The sequence below is a fragment of the Jaculus jaculus genome, unplaced genomic scaffold (assembly GCF_020740685.1).
Source record: "Jaculus jaculus isolate mJacJac1 unplaced genomic scaffold, mJacJac1.mat.Y.cur u25, whole genome shotgun sequence".
Taxonomy (NCBI): domain Eukaryota; kingdom Metazoa; phylum Chordata; class Mammalia; order Rodentia; family Dipodidae; genus Jaculus; species Jaculus jaculus.
In genome coordinates, this window is record NW_025423515.1 from 392501 (window position 1) to 399403 (window position 6903).

At 46.7% G+C, this 6903-nt stretch overlaps 1 long non-coding RNA gene across 1 annotated transcript in view; it reads left to right on the forward strand.

Moving 5' to 3' along the window:
- LOC123457533 overlaps positions 1-685 on the forward strand; it is a 940-nt gene extending 255 nt beyond the window's left edge. Inside the window, exon 2 of the long non-coding RNA XR_006635031.1 lies at positions 292-685. This is a non-coding gene — a long non-coding RNA (uncharacterized LOC123457533). The remainder of the gene's footprint in view (positions 1-291) is intronic.
- The last annotated feature ends 6218 nt before the right edge of the window (positions 686-6903 follow it).

Below are 6903 nucleotides of genomic sequence, written 5' to 3' on the forward strand. Positions count from 1 at the left end.
TTTTTTTTGTTTTTTTCCTTTTAGATGCCTGCCTCTGAACGTTCGTTCGTTCGTTCGTTCGTTCGTTCGTTCGTTCGTTCGTTCGTTCATTTATTCATTAGAAGTTAGCTTTCCCAGTAAATGCCTTAACCCTAACCCTCCCTAAGCCATCTCTCCATTTTGTATGTATTTCTTCTTAGCTAGCTAGCTACCTCCCTCCCCTCCAAATGTAAGACAGGTGCTTTGGACACGTGTGTACACAAGCTTTGTTTGTGAGCCTCCGTTTGCTTACTCTGTTTCTTTCCTTTGTAGTTCCTGCCTTGCTCTCCCCTTCAACTCATGATGTGGATAATCACTGGAAGAAGGGCCCTGCTTTGGGAGCTGACCATTTCTCACAAGCCAGCGCGGGTCGTTGTGCCTTGGAATGCTTCGCAACCTGACACCGCAGTGCTACGATCCCTCCCCCACCCATGCTGCCCAAGCCTTTGAACAGGCAGAACTGACGGAACAATGGCACACACACACCTGCCACTAGAAACTGCTGCCAGATGAACCTTTCTGACTTAAGTGGCTGGCTGCTGTTTGCTTTGCTTATTTGTTTGGGGATGGGGCGTGAAGACGATTCTAAACCTCCAGGAACTACCTCATGCCACCTGGGCTCTGTACCTCACTGAAATAAACTCATGGCTGTTTTACAAAAGTGGAATTTTGACTGGTCTGCTTTTCTCTGGAGGGAGGGAGGGAGGGAGGGAGGGAGGGAGGGAGGGAGGGAGGGAGGGAGGGAGGGAGGGAGGGAGGGAGCGAGTACACAGAAGAAGACACATCATCGTGCCAGACTTCACATGCAATTTGATAAAACAATGGGAGGGAGGAGAGGGAGGGAGGGAGGGAGGGAGAGAGAGGTGGTTTGGCTGGCCTGCAGTGGCCAGAGTGGCACAAAACACGTGCCACATCCATCCGTTTACATTTTACTTTTATGAGAGACAGAGAGAGAGAGAGAGAGAGAGAGAGAGAGAGAGAGAGAGAGAGAGAGAGGGGGGGGGGGGGGGACACTACTGAAAATGGGTATAGCAGGGCCTACAGGCACTGCAAGTGCACAATTTTATACACGTGGCTGTATGGTGGGTCCCGAGGAATCACCTAGCTTTGCAAGCAAGTACCTTTATCCCCGGAGTCTTCCCTTCAGATTTTTGTTTTGTTTTGGTTCGTTTCGTTTTGATTTGATTTTCTCACTCTAGGCTCAGGCTGAACTGGAATTCACTATGTGGGCGATCTCAAAGTGCTGGGATTAAAAGTTTTTTCTTTTCTTTTTATTTACATGTGTACATACGGGCACCCTAGGATCTCCTGTCCCCAGACACATACACTCACTCACTCCTTTTCCTTTTAAATTTTATTTTTATTTATTTGCGAGAGGGAGGAAGGAAGGGAGACCGGGCACAACAGGGCCTCCAGGCTCTGCAAATGCACTCCAGAAGCATGCGCCATTTTGTGCACGTGGCCATAAGTGGGTACTGGAAATCGAACCTAGCTTTTCACGTCTGATCCTTTCTTTATCCAAGGAGTCCTTTCTCAAGCCTTCCTTCAGTTTTTGGTTTTCTTTTGTCTCTTTTCTTTGCATGTGCATGTCTAGACACTCTAGGATCTCTGGTCTGCAAATGAACCATCTTGTACATACAGGTGGCGGCTGCACCTTTCACCAAGGAGCCATCATCTCTCCAGCCCTCCAGTTTCTTTGAAAGATCAATATGACAGTTTCCACAGTGAAAGATTCTTCATTCAAGAGAACTTGAATATGTGTTACTGGGCCAAAGCTATCGACAGCTGGCTCGGAATCAGCTGTCTCTTCTTTTGGATACTACAAGAAAGCTTTGAGCCTGTTTTTTGTTTGTTTGTTTGTTGGGTTGGCTGGTTTTGTTTTTTTTTTTTTCTAGAAAGGGGTGGGCAGAGATCAAAGAATGCCTGTGAGGAAGAGTTAGATGGCACCCACCCTGATAGTGGATTCCAAGTGACCCTGACCTGGATCAAGACCCTCCCTTCCTCCTTCCTTGGTGGTGGTGGAGGGGGAGCTGTAACTTGCCTAAGGTAGAGGTTTTTGATATTCAATGATGGTCTCTACTGGACAGATTTCTGCGACAGAATCTTCAAGTATGGTCGCCCCAGTGCTTCTCCATCCATTCTGTCCCATCTCCCCCCCCACCCCAACCTCCCACCCAATTCATCTAACTCCATTTTGGTGCAATTGCACATGTAAACGGTACCGCCATCTTTCCAGCAGGTGGCAGTCACCACCCATCCATTCTTGGGTTTTATGCGTTTCTTTCCTTGTTTTTTTTTTTTTTGAAAATTTTTTTGAGGTAGGGTCTCGCTCTAGCCTAGGCTGACCTGGAATTCACTATGGAGTCTCGGGGTGGCCTCGAACTCTCGGCGATCCTCCTACCTCTGCCTCTCAGGTGCTGGGATTAAAGGCGTGCGCCACCACGCCCGGCTGTGTTTCTTTTTGTACAAGCACCATGTGTTTATTTTTTATTTGTAAATGAAGTGGTGGGTGGGTGGGTGGGGAGGAATGGGTACACCTCCAGCTAGCTCAGGATAGCCTCACCCACCTCAAAATTTCTTGTTGGTGTTGTCATCGTTTCCAAGGCCGAATATCGATCTCTCTAGCTTAGGCTGGCCTGGATCCTCCTATGTGCTGGCGTCCCTCTTGAGTGCCGCCATTAAAGGCGCGTGCCACCACACCCAGCTCTGAGCTCTTGGAGTTCCAGACCAGCTTCGGGCTACAGAGTGAGTTTGAAGTGAACAACTGGCAGATAGTTCAAAAAAAGAAAAATCAAACTCACACAACTTTTTAAAATGTTCTTTTTAGAACAAGACAGACCAACTCAAATTCCAAAAGCTCACGTAAGGACGTAGGCGGTTTTGAACCTAGCTTTACAAGCGAGCACCTTTATCATCTACGGAGTCCTTTCTCAAGCCTTCCATCAGTTTTTGTTTGTTTGTATGGTCTCACTCTAGCCCAGGGAATTCTCAGGGTGGGCTCGATTTACTGTGATCCTCCTACCTCTGCCTCCCGAGTGCTGGAATTGAAGGCGTGCGACCACGACCAGCTTGCCTGTCTCTCTTTCTTTCTTTCTTTCTTTGGAAATCCTGTCACATACATTTGTCCATCTTTCTCCTGGTATGCCTATTTCTGACTTTATATGGTGTGTGTGTGTGTGTGTGTGTGTGTGTGTGTGTGTGTGTGTGTGTCCCCTGCTGGGCAATCGAACCTGGGCCTATAAGCTTTGCAAGCAAGCACCTTTCACCACGCCATCTCTCCAGCTAGCCTTCCTTTTGTTTCTTTGCCTTCTTCTTTTTTATTTACTAGGCACAACAGGACCTCCAGGCACTGCAAATGCACTCCAGATGGCTTTTGGGTTTATTTTCTTTTAAAGCATCTCATTTTACTTATTTCATTTGCTTACTTCTTTGGTGTTTTCAAGGCAGAATATCTATCTGTCTCTCTCTCTCTCTCTCTCTCTCTCTCTCTCTCTCTCTCTCTCCCCCCCCTCCCTCCCTCCCTCCCTCCCTCCTTCCCTCCCTCCCTCCCTCCCTCCCTCCCTCCCTCCCACCCTCTAGACCAGGCTGGCCTTGAACTCACAGGGATCCTCTTATGTCCCTCCACCACTCACTCCTGAGTGCTGTGATTAAAGGCCTGTGCCACTACACCAGGCTCTGGGGTCCATTTATTTTTAATTATTTATTTTATTGAGAGCGACAGACACAGAGAGAAAGACAGATAGAGGGAGAGAGAGAGAATGGGCGCACCAGGGCTTCCAGCCTCTCTGCAAACGAACTCCAGATGTGTGCACCCTCTTGTGCATCTGGCTAACGTGGGACCTGGGGAACCGAGCCTCGAACCGGGGTCCTCAGGCTTCACAGGCAAGCGCTTAACCGCTAAGCCATCTCTCCAGCCTACATTTCACCACGGAACCATCTCTCAGCCTCCCCCCCCCCCCTTTCTGTTTTATTTACACGTGCATATATGGGCATCCTAGGCTCTCTTGTCACCAGACACATACATACACTACTTTTTCTTTTAAGTTTTATTTTTATTCATTTATGAGAGAGAGAGAGAGAGAGAGAGAGAGAGAGAGAGAGAGAGAGAGAGAGAGAGAGACAGAGAGAGACAGAGAGAGACAGAGAGAGGGAGAGGATGTATTGTAGGCCCTGCAGGCAGGCACCTTTCACCGCAGAGAAAGTTCCCCAGCCAGCCTTCCTCCTGTTTCTTTCTTTTTTATACTGTCTCTTTTAAATTTTATAGCCGGGCCTCCTCCAGGCACTGCAAGTGCACCATTCTATACACGTGGCTGTACTGTGGGTCCTGGAAATCACACCTAGCTTTGCAAGCAAGTACCTTTAATCCTTCAGGTTTTTATTTTGTTTCGTTTCCTTTCGTTTTTCCCATGACGCTCTCACTCTAGGCTCAGGCTGACCTGGAATTCACTATGTAGTCTCAGGGTGGCCTTGAACTCACGATGGGTGATCCTCCTACCTCGACCTCCGAAGTGCTGGGATTAAGATTTTTCTTCCTTTTTAAAAAAATTATTTACATGTGCACATGGGCACCCTAGGATCTCCTGCTGTCCCCAGACAAATACACTACTTTTGTTTTTACTTATTTGCGAGAGGAAGGGAGAAAGAGCCACAATGCGGGCGGGGGGGGGGGGGGGCTCCAGGCGCTGCAAATGCACTCCAGAAGCATGTGCCATTTGGTAAGTGGGTTACTGGAAATCTAACCTAGCTTTTCACGTCTGATCCTTTATCCACGGAGTCCTCCTTTTTCAAGGCTTCCTTCCTGGTTTTTTTTTTTGTTTGTTTGTTGTATTTACATGTGCATGTATAGTCACCCTAGGATCTCTTGTCACCAGACACATACACTACTTTTTCTTTTTCATTTTCTTATTTATGAGAGAGAGGCGGAGGGAAGGGAGGGAGTAGGTACTGCAAATTCACCATTGTGTACACGTGGCTGCACCTTTCACCAAAGAGCCATCTCTCCAGCCCTCTGGTTTCTTATAAAGGTCAATATTACTGTTTCCACAATGAAAGATACTTCGTTCAAGAGAACTTGAATATGTGTTACTGGGTCAAAGTTACCCACAGCTGGCTCGGAATCAGCTGTCTCTTCTTTTGCATACCAGAAAGTTTTTTGAGACTTTTTTTTTTTTTTTTTTTTTTGGAGGAGGGAGGTGGTGGGGGAAGAGGTCAAAGAATGCCCATGAGGAGTTAGATGGCACCCGCCCTGGATAGTGGATAGGGCTTCATTTATTATCTCATGTAGTCATTGAAGCTACTGAGGGGCTACTATTCACCACGGAGCCATCTCTCAGCCTTCGTCCTCCCTCCCCTTTCCTTTTTTATTTACAAGTGAGTGCATGTATGGGCACCCTAGGGTCTCTTGTCACCAGACACATACACTACTTTTTCTTTTAAGGTTTATTTTTATTCATTTATGAGAGAGAGAAAATGTATGTAAGTCCTGGGGAATCGAACTTACTTTTGCAGGCAAGCACCTTTCATCACAGAGCAAGTTCCCCAGCCAGCCTTCCTCCTGTTTCTTTCCCTTTTTCTTTTCTTTTTTTATAGTGTTTCGTTTACATTTTACTTTTATGAGAGAGAGAGAGAGAGAGAGAGAGAGAGAGAGAGAGAGAGAGAGAGAGAGAGAGAGGAGAGAGGACTACAGAGAATGGGTATAGCAAGGCCTACAGGCACTGCAAGTGCACAATTTTATACACGTGGCTGTTTAGTGGGTCCTGGGGAATCACACCTAGCTTTGCAAGCAAGTACCTTTATCCACGGAGTCTTCCCTTCAGATTTTTGTTTTGTTTGGGTTTGTTTCGTTTTGATTTGATTTTCCAGTTACGCTCTCACTCTAGGCTCAGGCTGAACTGGAATTCACTATGTAGTCTCAGGGTGGCCTTGAACTCACGATGGGCGATCTTTCTACCTCTACCTCCGAAGTGCTGGGATTAAGATTATTCTTCCTTTAAAAAAAAAAAATATTACCTGTGCACATACGGGCACCCTAGGGTCTCCTGTCCCCAGAGACATACACTACTTTTGCTTTTAAATTTTGTTTTTATTTATATTTATTTGCGAGGGTAAGGGAGAACGGGCACAATGGGGCCTCCGTTTATCCAAGCAGTCCTTTCTCAAGCCTTCCTTCAGATTTTTTTTTTTTGTGTGTGTGTGGGGGTTTGTTTTCTTTTTCTTTTTTATTTGCATGTGCATGTATAGACACTCTAGTATCTCTTGTCTGCAAATTCACCATTTTGTACACGTGGCTGCACCTTTCACCAACGAGCCATCATCTCCCCAGCCCTCGGGTTTCTTATAAAGGTCAATATTACTGTTTTCACCATGAAAGATTCTTCGTTCAAGAGAACTCGAACATGTGTTACTGGGTCAAAGTTACCCACAGCTGGCTCGGAATCAGCTGTCTCTTCTTTTGGATACAAGAATGCTTTGAGCCTGTTTTTTGTGTTTTTTGTTTTTTTTTTTTTCCTAGAAAGGAGGGAGGTGGGGAGGAGGTGGGCACAGAGGTCAAAGAATGCCTGTGAGGAGTTAGATGGCACCCACCCTGATAGTGGATTCCAAGTGAGCCTGACCTGGAGCAACACCCTCCCTCCCTCTTTCCCTGGGGGAAGGGGAGTGTAACTTGCCTAAGGTAGGGGCTTTTCAATGATGGTCAATACTGGACAGATTTCTGCGACCGAGTCTTCAAGTACGGTCGCCCTAGTGCTCCTCCATCCATTATGTCCCATCTCCCCCCAACCTCGGTCCCAATCCATCTGACTCCATTCCACGTGTTTCTTTACTTTTGACTGGCCTTTTGGGTTTCTTTTTCTTTTAAAGCATGTAAACGGTACCACCATGTTATTT